Source organism: Sinocyclocheilus anshuiensis, unplaced genomic scaffold (genome assembly GCF_001515605.1).
Source record: "Sinocyclocheilus anshuiensis isolate Anshui unplaced genomic scaffold, SAMN03320099.WGS_v1.1 scaffold1003, whole genome shotgun sequence".
In the NCBI taxonomy this organism is placed as follows: Eukaryota; Metazoa; Chordata; class Actinopteri; order Cypriniformes; family Cyprinidae; genus Sinocyclocheilus; species Sinocyclocheilus anshuiensis.
Window position 1 is genome coordinate 2,355,141 of NW_015542495.1, and position 15,798 is coordinate 2,370,938.

Below are 15,798 nucleotides of genomic sequence, written 5' to 3' on the forward strand. Positions count from 1 at the left end.
AGAAAAGAAAAGAAAAGAAAAGAAAAGAAAAGAAAAGAAAAATAAAGTAACGGAACTCTCAGCCCGGGGCGATTTTTTCATTAGCCTATAAACGACTGCTGTGCCGCCTCCTGGAGAAAATGCAAAATGGAACTCAGTTTGGGACAAAGTTTTACTTTTTTTTGCTTCTGCAGCTGTCGTGCTGTAGGCAAAGGATCACAGTTTTAAACACAGGGACTGGAGACAACACTTTTTCAATGAACCTTGATTTCACAAACACAGTGGAAATGTTAATAGGCCTGTCTATGACCATATATGAATCACAGTTCCATTCAATTTCTGTTATTTTATAGCATTATTTTTTTATATATTTCTATTATTTTAATAGCATACAATTGATATTTAGGATCAGTCTTCATTGACTCATTCTTTTTGTGGAACACAAAATAATTAGAATGTTTTTGGTTAATCCTACATAAGTTGTATATACTACTACTACTACTACTACTATTATTATAAAAAAAAACACATTTTCTGTAGCTGCTTATAAGACATCTGAATTGGCAGAACTTTCTTCTTTTCAGTCATTATTTATGGCATTGTGTGATTTGAGTCTTTGTCTTATCTCATCACTCAACTTCTCTAAACCTTGAAGACATTTCTAACATTCTCCATGAAAATAAAGGAGGAAAAAGTCTTGATACACGTTATAATTCCCTTTTCCTTCAGTGATTGTGTCTAGACCCTGAGGCAGCAAAGCAGTGTTGAACCATGATGCTCCATCCACCATGTTTGACAGTTGAGCTGAGGTTTGGAGTTGGTATGCAGTACCCTTTTTCCTCTAAACAAAATGTTCTCAACTGTCCACAGAACATTTTCCCAGAAATGGAACAACCAGGTAACACTGAGACATGTCTCAATAATTGTTTTAGACAGCAGTGGCTTCCTAAATCCTGTCCTGTTGTCCACATGAACAAAGTTTTCTAGAGGTCTTTTGCTGTAATAGGTTTCTTCTCACCTCTTTTAGGATTTCCTGGTGTGTTGATCCATGAACACGCAGGTCTTTGACAATGCTTTTCTAGCCTTTTCCAGCTATGTGTTTTTAAGCTTTTGGGAGCGAGGCATGGATCACACTATTTAAACTTTCCTGAGAACAAATGTATCAGTAACCAAGCTTTGTGTGCTTATATTTAAAGTGCAGGGCATCTGTCCAAACCACACTTTCAATCTCATCTTCTTAATTGACTCCAATTAGCTTTTTGAGAAGTCATGTTTCACTTACATTTCCCACCTGTCCTGTCAATGATCACTCAATGTCTTCAATAAAATTGTGACTTTGTAACTTGAAAATCTGATCAGCTTTATGAGTAATCAATTCAGAAATGCAGATATTTTCAAAGGGTTCACAAACATATTCTTGCCACCTTATACATATGCATATATATGCATACCCATATCATGGCATTACAGCTATTTTAATCTTGCGCAGTGCAGTTTTTCTTGTTAGAGCACCAGGTTTTCAAGTAGATTAGTTACAGAGCAACACAACATCATTTTATGATCAAACGAGGTTGAAACCAAGCCAAATTAGTTTTAAGTTATTATTTGTTTTGCTATAATCCATCATCACACAAAACTTGCTTTCAAGTCGGCACTTTGTCTTCCAAGACAGTTCCCCTGAATCGCTTTAGAAATATTATTACGGGGCATTTAACTCCATACTGAGAAAACTCCCTATTATCTGTTAAACAGCCAAGCCTGCTTATTTCACTGATATTTGCAATACTCTATCTTCTATTCTCAGACTGTATTTGATTAGATAACAGAATTCATGCTGTAAATGAACTGTGAGTGAGTGCTGGTGTATACTGCATGCAGACTTAATGGTTTTCTTATTTCTGAAAGGAATATATAGGATGATGCTTAGATAAGTGAAGTTTAGAGGAAATAACAATGGCCAGTGGTGTAACCTTTGCTCCCTGAGACAGAGGAGCAGCTCTCTGCATTCCACAGATGGGAGTATCGAGTGCTGAGTGAGAGTGGGAGACAAACAGACAGTGAGCGGGAGAGGGCGAGAAAGAGGAGGGTGTTTTGACAAGACAAGAAGAATTGTTTGGCAGGAGGTTTTAAACAAGTTTAGGAATTCCCTGAGCATGGCAAAAGAATATTGAGGAGTTGGTGCTGTTAAAATAGATGTCATGTCCACATAAAAGATGCATAAGCAATTGAACCTATCACACGAGTAAGCGGATATTCAATTCAATATTCAATATTCACACAGAATGCATTTTAAACGTTTTTAAATTCCTTGTTTTATTGTTGTGATTATTTTTTTATTATTATTATTTTGCTTCCTTTTATGTAAAGCACTTTGAATTAGCATTGTGAATGAAATGTGCTATATTAATAAACTTGCCTTGCCTTGCCTAATAAAAATACTCCGCAGTTGTACTTTTGGCGTACTAAACTGGTATACTTAAAGTCTACTAAATTGGAACAACTAATTTTATACTTAATGTACTTTAATTGTGCGGAAGTGGTGCTGAAGTCCAACTAAAGATACACTGAAGTATATTCGATTGTGCTAAAATGGAACTACTGCCATAGTTCAGGTACACTTTGAATATCTTGCATTTAAAAAAAATAGTTCCTCATCAATAGTGACATTAAAAACATTTTAGGCTTAATAATAAGAAACATGCATTGTGCACAAGTAGTACTCCAAATAATGCTGAATAATCATTTTTATATCAGTGAATCTCGAGCGATGTCGGTAAATATGTTAATAGATTTGAACTATACTTAGTATGAAATAAATGTATTTTAAATATATGACTTTTTTACTAGGGGCGGAATGCAAAAATGCATTCTGTTGGATGTTTTGAATATCAGTGTGGACTTGCATCATTACGAGTGTGCTATTGCTTTTATAAAATATTGAATAAAGAATAAGTTCATGTTAAATATGAATTTACATTTCAGACATACAGTTCAAAAGTCAAAGCATGATCAGCCCTTGTATGTCTACAAGCAACACACAGTAGTTGTGTTTGTTTCTTGAATAAATCAGTGCGAACAAATTGGTTGAGTGACTTATTCAATGATTCACCCATGATACATTTGTTGCCCCTACTGGTGTTCACACTACACTTTTCATTTCATTGACTTCCATTCATACGCATTTGAGAGACAAGGGAACACAAACTGAATTTTGTTGCATTAGCATTACAAAATGTAAGTTTATGAGCTCTGCCCTGCAGATTCTTATCATGTGAAGACATGTGACCAGTAGAAGACTGATACTCTTAGCTGAAATAAAAGAATGCAAAAATTAAATATGCAATGTTGCAGATTGCATGTTCTTACACTGTGGATGTATAATATATTTGTAAAAATATGCTGCATAATGTGACTATTATGACTGTTGCAGTGCTAGTGTGACTGTGGCTTCAGTGTTTGAGATTTACAGCTGCATTCAACAACAGTAAGGGCTCAAATACAGTCTGAATAAACAAGCAACCAAAGTCAAGCCTTACTTATAAGTCACATGTTACCATAAGGACAACAAGCCACATGATTTAAGGTATGATTTATGCTCATAGCACAAACAATGTGTCCTGAAGTTTAATACTCAGGGTTAGGGGTTTGTTCCAATCCCTAAACCCAAGTATGAGCAGTATGCAGTTCTGTTAGGTCAGAGCTTTGTTTTGTACATGTTCTCTCCATCTTCTATAAACAGACTGTTGGAGCTTGTTCCAAATCTGGTTCATGTTCACACCCACACTCGCACACTTTCATCCAAGAGAAAAGTGCTCCCAAAATCGAGACTCTCCATGCCTGCTGGTACATCAGAGAGCAGGTGGCCTTCCTAAACAGGACAATCGAGTCAGAGATCCAAAAGCTGGAGGAAGCAATCTCTCACTCCCACAATGCACTCCACCAGATGGGAGCACATTGGTCCTGACAGTGATGTCGCCGTGGGGACTGCAACATATTGCTAGGCAACATGATCTAATGATTATGACAGGCGTAATTTTCAGCCAATTTAAAGCCATCCAGGAATGAAGAGGCAGAGCCTGATGGTTTTAACGGGAGCAGAAAGGGACGCAGATAGGAGCTGTTAATGGCTGTTGTGTGTCATTTGGGATGGCAATATTCAGAGTAGATTGAAACAAGAATCTCAGTTGGTTTCTGCAGTTGGTTGAGTCTGTATGAATTTATTAGTGGTGCTTGCTAAGGCAAACATATTATTATTACTTGTAGGGTTAGGGATTTTAATAAAACCTTAACCATGTTTTCAACTTAACTCGTAACTCACTAAGCCGTAGCAAAGCAATGCCCTACCACAAACAAACTCCACTGACATTCATTTATTAAAAAACTGAAAAACTGAAAAACAAAAAAACTGAAATGTGTTAAGTGTACAGTAGTGTAAAAATTGGCAGCTACGGTTATTTTTATTCTATAAAAATACTTGTATATTTGTGTATATATGTCTTGTCTGTTTTTACTGTTTGTTTGTATATATATTGACCTAATTTCATTTACTTTGTTTCTCCTTTAACAATGGTCCTTATTTATATACAATGTTTACAGTGTTTATTGTTATTCTACCAATTGAAGAGCTGCTAAATGTTTTTTTCATTATCACTATTACAATGACAATAAAGATCTATTCTATTCTATTCTATTCTATTCTATTTTGTTCTGTTCTATAAAAATATATTATTTCTCTGTAAAAAATACAATGACAAATATGTTTCATAGTTTTTTGTTAATTATAGACTTTAAATTGAAATGTAAATACTGTATATTTTATGTAAGACTATTTGATTAAAAATAAAGATCAATGCAATTAAAAAAGTATTCAAATAAAAGTATTCAAAAGTATTTTATTTGATCAAATGAAGTGAATTATAAAATAAAACAAAATTGTTTATAAACATTTAACATATATAAACATTTATAAACAATTCTTCTGTGGAATGCAAAATATTTAAAAGAATATTGGTACCAAACAGTTTTGGTGCCCTCTTACTTCCTTTGTATGGACAAAAACACTGACACATTTCTCAAAATATTTTCTTTTATGACCGACCACAGGAGAAAGTCATAATAGGTTTGGTACAACATGAGGGTGAATAAATGATAACAGACTTTTCATTTTAAGGTTAAATATCCCTAATAACATCAGCACATGAGTTGCATTTTGTACTTCAATGGAAGCAAGAACAGAACATCTGAGTTTACATGCATGTCAACTGATAGAATAAGAGACCCAGAAATGACCCAGAATGTTAAATATTTCTTCATTTTGCATAATATGTTTCTACTTCTCAATTATTCAAAATTCTTTCTTTCTTTTTATTCCCAAGTTAAAATAAATAAATAAAAATCTAGATTTTGTTTATAAAATTTGTGCCATTATTATTTCATGCCAAACAATTCCCTTTTAGTTAAGACTATTCACAATGTAGTGTTTATCGTGCATCTTAAATAACTGAATATGAAGGTTATTTCTTTGATTTGAGTGAAAGCTAAGCCTCCATCAATCTGTTGTTGGGAGATCACTTGAGGTTAGGATGGTACTCTTCAAATCAGAACAACGATATATATCTTCATTAGCTGAGGGATTTGTCTCTTAGATTTACAATATTATAAAATACAAATAATAAAAAATGCTATTCTGAGGTCCACAAATTTGGGCCATTTTTGTAGTTAGGTTGCTGTGGCATGTGGACAGACCTCAAGGGAGTGTTTTCCTGCCAAAATATCAGTTGCATGATAAGTTACCTTCAAAACGCTTTTAACTGCTTTCAAATTCTAAGCTTTTAAGAGAGTCACTCCCCTCCTCTCTTCCTGTAAAGCACTCTATTTGAGTCCAAGGCTGGAGTGTCAGAAGGAAAAACGGAGTAAGTTACTTGCATGCATCCATCATGGACATGACAGCTGCGACATGATGGACTCCAGTCTAAATCACCTGTGACTGAGCATACTGTATGTGTCAGACTCCAGGAGGTTATTGGAACAGAGCCACTGTCCTGCTGTCACTGGGAGTTAAAACTCAGTAGGGATCTGATTGGGCGATAGTGGAGGCAGTCATTTAATAATTTTATATTAAAATGATTGCAGTTGGGTTTACCCAATTATAAATCAGGTATGTTATCCCAATATTAAAATTCTATATTTACACACCCTCAATGAGAGCTTCCACAATAAAGAACAGGAATAATAATTAAAAAGAAACGCATGTGCCAAGTTCTTAAAAACTTTTTGTATTGATGTGGATTTCATATGGTTTTGAAAACTGTTTATACCATTTTCAATCAATCAATCAATCAATCAATCAAAGAAAACAAAAAAAAACAAAAACAAAACCCTAATGACTCAAATGTCATGGGGTGTAACCATGGAACATTTAAAGTATAAAAAAATATAAATGAATAAAATAAAAAAGATTTTTCTTATGCTTTGAATGCATGTGAGTGTACTTAATCAATCAAAATATTTTCCAAAATGTTTCAAAAATATTTTAAAGTTAAAAAAGCATTTATTTATTTATTTACTTACTTACCTTGCTTAGAAATATCATAAGTTATTAATTTATATATATCATTAAATATTTGCGGAGTCACACAACATGATTTTTTTTTTTTCAAATAGAAACAAGCAGACAGGCAGTTTAAAAATGATACTTATTTAGTTCTTTTCATGGATTTCATGTTTTTAATGAGACTTTTTTTCTTCATTATGATGTCAAGACAGTTGTACCACCCTGACATCTTTGACTTTATGCCCTGCAAAAATATCTAAATTAATTTAAATCAGAAATCGAAAACATCCTGGCTGCTCTTTTCCTAACATTGAAAGTACATGTGGACAAGCACTGTCAAGCAAAAATGGTCTTTTGAAGCTTATCGTAAAGAAGAAACTGAATTTTTTTTAATGTTATTGATGAAAATCTTGCCATTCATGATAACTCTTGAATCTTATTTACCCTTGTACATACTGCTCCAGGTTTTGACAAATTGCACAGGGTCTGAGGGAAAGATTTTTTATTAAATAATGACTTAAATTTTGGTCTGCACCTCACAAATTTATCATAAGACTTCAGAAGACATGCAATATATTGCACCAATTTATGCAGCTTTCTTAGTACCACATTTATGGCACTCTTTCATTCTTAAATGGAATAGTAAATGGTGACAGAGTTTATTTTTATCTGAACTATTATTTTAACAAGACAACTTTAAATTTAATACACAAGTGTGACTTAAAAGCACACTCTAAAAAAATCACCTATCGATATGTGCAATATATAGTGCAGCAGGAGTCAGTTAATGCAAGACTAGGGGGGAAAAAACGACATGTGCCATTTCCATGAAGCACTTCTAAACCTATCCTATCATTGTCCTGTAATGCTCTGTATAGATGTTAACATGGTGCTTAATGCTCCGAATTCTCAGAATCTTTCTTGCTTTTACATGAAATGAACCCATAATATCACACACTCTTTGGACTAAGAGTGTTATGTAACCCTCCCACTTCAGATGTCGGCCTCCATTCTTTATGCAATGAAGCAGGCTGCAAAAGGTACAGCTAAAACACTTTAAAGCGCACTGACAGATGTACAGTTTAAGATGTCAACTGGCTCTATTTTGCAGCATTCAGATGCTGACCAAGCCTTGTCAGGTGCAATTTATTCAAAAGCAACTGGACTTCCAGGTGTTGGAGATGTTTCTCCACTCATATGTGTGGATTTATCAGGCATTTGATGGGAAAACCACCCGGAAAGTGTGAATTTTGTGATAAAGGAGGTCCATAATAACTGAAGAAAGCTAGCTTTTTGGGTTTAGATATATTTATGCCATCTACCAACAGATGATGCCATATTTTTATATTGTGTCTAGAGATATTAATGTATTCAAAAATACATCCATACATACAATGGATTGAAACTATATCTTCTGTGATTAACATGTCTTTGTTCATCATAGAATTAACTAAATTAACTTTATTTTCTTGAAAAGAAAACCTTACTTTGTTTTGTACTTTGGCACAACCTTTTAGTATTATTTAGTATTATTATTATAAGTAAAAATAAAACATAAATATTTAATAATAATAAATTATAACATTCAAATCTGTGGGTCAAAGGCAATACGTTTTCTAAAATTACATTACAGGTTACTTTTTACAGCAAGGAAAGGTAGTTAAGGTTGTAAAATGTCATATGGCATAACCCCACAAAATACTTATATCAATAATACTAATCATTTTGGCTTGTATTAATATTACCTTGATAATTAATACATTTTACCTTGAAAAATATATTTAAAACTGGTTTTAAAAATAATGATTAATATTTGTACACTCACATGTTGAAAATATGTTTTTTTGTTGTTGATGGTTACACCACATGACATTTACAGTAATTTACAGTCATTCAGTTTAAACTGTTGTTGAAAAATGCAAGGAAAGTTTTTCAAAACCATAAAAAGTAAATTTCTAAGACACTGTCATACTTTTTTATTTAAGAATGTTCTTTTTACTTATCTTCTTATCATTTTATTTATTTAAGGACATACCTATTTGTCATTGACCCAAGTTAGCATAGCCTAGTCAGCCATTGTATGGCAGTTAGCATGGCACAGGCTAATCCGTTACAGATGTTGAACAGCTCAACAACAAAAAAAGGTACTTTGCATTCAAAGAGGAACAACATTGTCAAAATATAATAAAGGCAGATGGAGCATAACCATGTACAAAAATTACAGTCCAGGGTTGGCTAGTCAAAAATCAACCTGGAACTCTTTAAACAGTTGACATGTACGAATTAGTCTGTCAGTTTTGCCATCTGAAGTCACAAATATGTTGTGAAAGCCTGTCAATAACTTGACACAGGGTTATCGATAACTTGTTAGAGCATGTTTTAGGGTTAATTTTATCTACTCGCGCTGTAATCACAGTCATTTTCTTTCTGTTTCACACCTACACGCCATGTGAGCCTCACACAATTTGATAAATATTTTCCCTGGCCAATGAAATTAGATTATTTCACATGACCCAGATACTAAATCATGTTTGTCTCTGTCCTGCCTTGAGCTCAGGGTTTTGCACAGAGGATGGAACCAAACTCAACAGTGCCACCAACTGATCAACTTGGGCGAATAAGAAGCTAATGTGAAGGTTTCATATAAATGTGTGTAAGACTGACTAATCAGTCGACTTCAGAGTCTGATATGGGACATTTCTGTTTGATATCTCAGATTTATGGCTAAAGTCCAATACACAAATTTTTTTATTCTTTTTTTTTCTTACAGATACAGCTTAAAATTGTAACAGCCACACACTGGCTGATTTTCACTTTCATTTACATCTTCATAAGTTTGGAATCTCCCAACTTTTTGATGCTCTCACCACTTGTTCTGCCCTGCTGTCAATCCCCTGAGCAATCCTGCCCCCTAGCTCCCATAGAGAATTAATTGAAAATGTCAGCTCATGCGCCGCTCATTCTGCATCAGTGGATATGTACTGTGAGAAAAAGAAAGTGGATTGGATAGGCAAGATAAAGAGGGTGATAGTTCCAATCCCTCACATTCATGGTCACCTTTTCCTTGGTGCTTAGGGAAGAACTTAAATAAAAAAAGGAAAAAAAACATCTGGTGGAACCAAGAGATTTCTGTGACAACAATGAAATAGGAATGCATTTACTTATATATATATATATATATATATATATTCAAGAAACCTACCTGCAAAGATACAGTACTGTTAAAAGTTTTAGGCACTTGGGTAAAAATGCTGTAAAATGAGGATGCTGTCAAAAATAATGTCATAAATAGATTTTCTTTATCAATTAACTTCTGTTAACTAAATTAAATCAACATTTGGTGTGACCGTCCTTTGCGTTCAAAGCAGATTTTGCCCTCAGTGCACTTGCGCAAGGTTTTTCAGGTAGCTTTGCAGGTAGGTTTCTTGAAGCATCTTGGAGCCGTTGCCCCAGTTCTTCTAGATTGAGTCTGTCTCAGTTTGTTCTGTTTCTTCATGTCATTCCAGACAGACTGGATGATGATCAGATCAGATCCCTGTGTGGAGCACTGGCTGCTGTCAGACTTCTTGTGCAAACAAAAATCTCACTGGATTATTACAATGAATGGCAAAATGAATGTTTGGAAATGTGAACTGATATTTCCTACTGACACACTACAGCAAAAGATAGAAATTACTGACTTCAAACCATTTTTTTAGCTGGTGAAAATACTAGTGTTCTATAAGCATTTTGGCCACCATTGTATAAATACACTTTTTTTTTTGACAGCCAGCCTACATTTTCTTTTAAGAGTGACCTGCTTCCCTTATCTGCATTTACACTATACACTTGGCGAAACAACCCAAGGTAGACATACTGACCCGGAAACAGGGTTGCCAGGTCTGTGAAACAAAACCAATTACTAATCAAAACTGTGTGTGTGTGTGGCTTTTCTCTCCATTGGGGCTCCTCTCTCGAAATCACATTCCAGGGGAGGAGGAGATTGCTTTAACCCCCAGACGGAAAAACAACCCATGGCAACAGTGTAAAAGTAGCCCGATTCCACAGGAAAACTGTGGACTTGGCAACCCTGCCCGGAAAAGTGTCCACCTGAGTCAACATCAATCACCACTATTGTTTTTTCAATGATGTATGGCTCGCATTCAATGGGGAATATCCAATCTGTCAGTTTACATGGCAGATGCAAATGCATACAGTATGTATCCGATTTATATCTGATTTATTTCCACATATGAATGAGGTCTGAAACCAATCTGAGAATATTGGAATCCATATGCTTTTTTTTCCTACTTACATGTTCATGGGTCATATCCGATCTGTGCCACATGGGAGGAAAAAAATTGGAATTGGGTCACTTGAACAGTGTAGCATAAATGCAGACTTGGTGACTTGCAAAGCAGTTTCTCTGGGAAGTACAAAAGATTTTTGAAAGAATCCAAAGGTTTTGTGAGCGAAAATAAATGTTTTGTGATTGAATGTAAAATTTCTTTGGGAAATGCAAACACTTTGCGAGTTTCTTGGGGTAACAAAACTTTTGTGGAAGTATGCAACATTTTTCTCAGGGAACATGTTGCGAGCGAATGCAATAGTTTTGTGAGCCAGCAAAGTTTCTTGAAGAAGTGCAAAACTTTTGCGCGCATACACAAGGTTTCCCATTGAAATGCACAAGTTTTGTAGACAAATACAAATGTTTAGCAAGCGAATGCAAAGTTTCTCAGGGGATAGCAAAAATGTTGTGAGCAAATGGAAAAAGTTATGTGAATGAATGCAACATTTTTGTTGGTGAACACAAAGTTTCTCTGGAAACACAAAACGTGTGAGCATAAGCAAAGTTTCTTAAGAGAACGTAAAAAGTTTGTGAGCGAATGCAAAGGTTTTGTGAGTGAATGGGAGGGAACACACAAGCTTTACGAATACAATTTTTGTTAACAAATGCAACGTTTCTCAGGGAACGCAGAACGTTTACGAGAGAATCCAAAACCATAGGAATATAATTTTTCTTCTCATCTCATATTCTTTTCCATGATCGGGGCTCCTTGGAATCCTGTTACCAGTTTGTGACAATGAATATGGACATCAATGCCTGTGCTTTAAAAATGGTATGGACAGAAATTCCCTAAAGGTCTCATTACTATTGTATATTTCTTAGAGTGCTTTTATGTCCTTGAGTGTGGCTGGACATAGCTACAATTTCAGATATTCCCATTCATGTCAATCAGTAAGAACATGAGATAATTGAGCATATTTGATAACTTATTTGAAGTGACCTACTTGGAGATGGAATGTTTCTAGTAAAATTAGATGAATTGCTATTTCTGGATGGGTATTACTACTTTAAGAACATATCCATAACTAGAAATATGACCAAATGACAAATCACTCTTAGCATAATTCCCATTATTACAGATCAGATATGGCTTCTCCTGAGCATGCATATTTTTCCTCATTAGCCCTGAATCATATCCACAGAGAATTCTCAGAATGCCAAATCTGTTTAAAATATCAGCTGAATAATTTTTCTATGATCTTCTCTCTTAAAAAAAAAAAAAAAAGGGCAGACCACAGAGGAGCATAAAATGCCCTTTTCTACAAAGTTCACTTTTTTTCTTTTTTTTTTTTTTTTAAGTTTCTCTTGGAGCTTAAAGCACTTAAAGGAATGTTCTGGATGTTCTATGCAAGTTAATGGCTATCAACAGCATCTGTTGATTATACCGACAAGACTCAATCCACCATCTTGGATGAAACTTTTTACTGAACTTATTGCAGAGTAATCTGGGGTTGCTTCGTCTGTGAAAAGCCTTATGGGTTTAGGAGCACATGTAAGATTCCTTAAGGAAATGTTCATCCAAACGCCAAAATATGTTGTTACAAACCTCTATGACTATCTGTTTGTCTGAGGAACACAAAAGAAGATATTTCTAAACGTTTTAAAGTATATTTGTTTGTATATATTATTATACAGTATTTACATACAATGAAAGTCAATGGAGTCCTAATGTTGTTTTGGACCCTAAGGACTATCAAATTTATAAATTGGAGTGTAACACAGCTTGAAAGTGAAGTGTCCTTTTCCATTTCTTCTTGACAGAATTTGTATTTTTGGGTGAACTATCCCTTTATCCATTTAAATTTGGAGTTTAGAACGTGAATGATAAGTAAATGGTTATTACAAGGTTATTACAATTAACTGAAACTAAAACCCTAACAACTGCTACTTGAAATAAAATAAACTCTAATTGAAATAATGCAAAATAACTTGATGTACTAAAACTTATATAAAAATGAATTAATAAATGTTTATAAATAAAATATAAAAATAAAAAACTGATTATTAAAAACAAAAATAGTATCTAAAATCTAAACAGCATGTAAATACTAAAATAACACTGGTAAATGATTTTTGGATGAACTGCTCCTGTGGTAAAGCAAAAAGCATTTGCGACTACTGCTGACAGACATTTTTATACTGTACAAAAAAAAAGAGCCATTCAAGATATTTCATATAAAAAGGTGTCATCACAAAGCAAACTCCTCAGTATTGTGTTCATTCCTCCTGCGATGTCCCTGTGAATGGAGGATGTTGAGATATTTAGCATTGTTTGATGGATGTTATGGAAGGGAAAGATGAGACACCGGCTTGTTTGTGTTAAAGGTGTCTTTCTGTATCCTGAGGGTCTGCCGCCTGTCAGCACACTGCCTGTATCAAAGCTGAAGGTCACACTGGCCATTTCAGCTTCACAAACACAAATGTCAAGATATAAGACGGACGGGGCAGAAAGGTCAAGTGACACAAAGAGAAAAAGGGCTTTTTCACTTCCATGTTTCCACGTGCCACTTCTTCAAAAAATAATTAAATTAGCTTTTATTTTTTTTCAGTTTTAGTAATTTTTGTGCTTCAGCTTAAACTATTTTATTTCAGTTATTGCCCAGGCAACATTTTAAATTTTCATAAGTATTTTACATTTAAGTTTTTCAACTATTTAGATTTTATTTTATTTCAATTTATGAAAACAATTTTGAATATTTTTTTTTAATTAACGATAATAACACTTATTTAAAATTTTGACTCGGCTTAATTCAGCTTAAGCACACTGAAAAAAATACTTTGGGAAAAAAATTTTTTACAACCAAATTTAATAGTTTTTCTCAAATTGTATTTATGGTTAAATTCAAACCTTACATTTTGATTTAATACTATTCAAAATTATTTTTTTCTTTTTAAAAGACAAAAGCATTCAGAAAAGGCCAAAAGTTTATTTATTATGAAGACAATATTTAATCAAAATATTTTCTTTAGACATAAGCCAAAATGTTGCTTAATGTTCTTCATGTCAACAAAAGCTAAAGCTATGAAAGTGGAATTTGCACTTGTTAGTTGATGTTTAAGTTACTTTACTTACTATAAATAAAGGCAAATTCTAAAGACATTAATGTCTAGCAAAAATCAAAGGCAAATTGATATGAATCTTCCACACAGAAGACAGTTCCCATATTCATTGCAAAAAGCTCAGTGAAAACAGTCAAGTCTAGAGAACGGTTATTAATATACTACTAATATATCTTTACAGACTAAATGAGTTTTGATTTAAATTAGCTCAATTTCATTGTCTCAAATCAGTCGCTTATTGATGTTTCTCTTTTATTGCCTTACAATTTAGCAGCCTATGTAGGAAGTAGAAAACAAGAATTGGACTTAGGATGTGGAACCCTTGGGTACGAATTCCGTGAAAAACATGACTTGCGATGAAAGAGCTCAATAATGAGAGATTGAAAAACAAGCTAAAAAAGCATGCTTGCGATTGCGTTTTTATGTCACATTTTATGTCCCCGTGAAATCAAAAGTTTTTTGGGTGTTAGTAGCCTATCAATATGTTAGTCTTAAGGTTATCTATAATCCAGGGTGCTCCAAAACAGTGACAAAATTCGCATTTAGAAGATATAAGCATTCAAAGCTTGCAGTTTGTCACTTCCACCAAAAAGGATAAACAATTTTTTGACGTCACCTCGTACTTCAGCTTCTCATCAAATCTTCTGACCAATCAAATGCTCTCTAGAATCCGAAGCGCCCGCCCCCTACACTATAAATAGATGCTGAAACTGCGGCTGAGATCAGTCACTTGTTCACAGTGTTAGTATTTTCTGTAGGGTGAATGGCACATAGTGCACAATGTAGGCGATAGGGAATGATTCAGACAGTGTAAATATGCTTTCAATTGGGGCAAATGAGATCTGGTTTCGCATTGTGTCACGTGAACCGCGGCAGTGCGCACAGTCTGATCCAGACTTTGGCTCCGGTCCAGAGACGAGATCGCACAGAGCGAATCATATGCGCGAGTCGGGATATATTAGACACTTTTTTAAAAGCCTCAGCATGATTATGATCACTATTTTGTTTTAGTAAGAGTTTCATATTGAATCTAGGGGGTAATCTATTATAAGGTTCTTTTATGAATCTTTGCAAATCGCCTTTCCTAATAACGTGCTAGTTAGCAAGTTCCGCGGCTAAAGTAAACAGTCTCATGAGAATGGCTGGTCACCCCACAGAAGAGAGGGCGGGGTCAGCAGAGCTCATTAGCATTTAAGGGAACATGGACTAAAACGGCTTGCTGAAAACAGAGCTGATTTTGACGAGGTAAAGGGTGTTTTTTACACAACCATTGAGAAATTTTAACCAAAGTATGTTATAGACTTTTCGTTAAGACCTTAAAGAATCATATCAACTTGTGGAAAATAGGCATCCGATGACCCCTTTAATGGACAATTCAAGTCAGAACTGCGGCGACACGTACAAAACCAACGTCACATAAAAAGTACCATATGTACGTTCATCTGTTCCAGGGGAAAAAACGAACAATTTTTTAGCGCCACTCAGTGGACATTTCACATCGAATATGTCACGAAACGTGCATGGCGCTACGTATTTCACGTCTTGCACAAAAAATGCCACAGGTACGTTTTCGTCATGAGATCAGGCTTGAGAAACCAGTGTATAAAATAATGTGTCAAAATTGGCACATAAAAATGGGATGTAGCAGGTTTGATATCAAGAATCCCAAATGTCATTGGTTCTGACATTAATCATTCATTTGTCAAATTAACTGACATCTTATAATACTTATTGTCAGAATCATTCATGAGGGTCTACAGTGTTCATTAGTATGATATAGATTCCTTCTTTTTCTCTCCTGTTGGTTAGACCACATGACATATATATATATATATATATATATATATACACACACACACACACACACACACAACCAAAC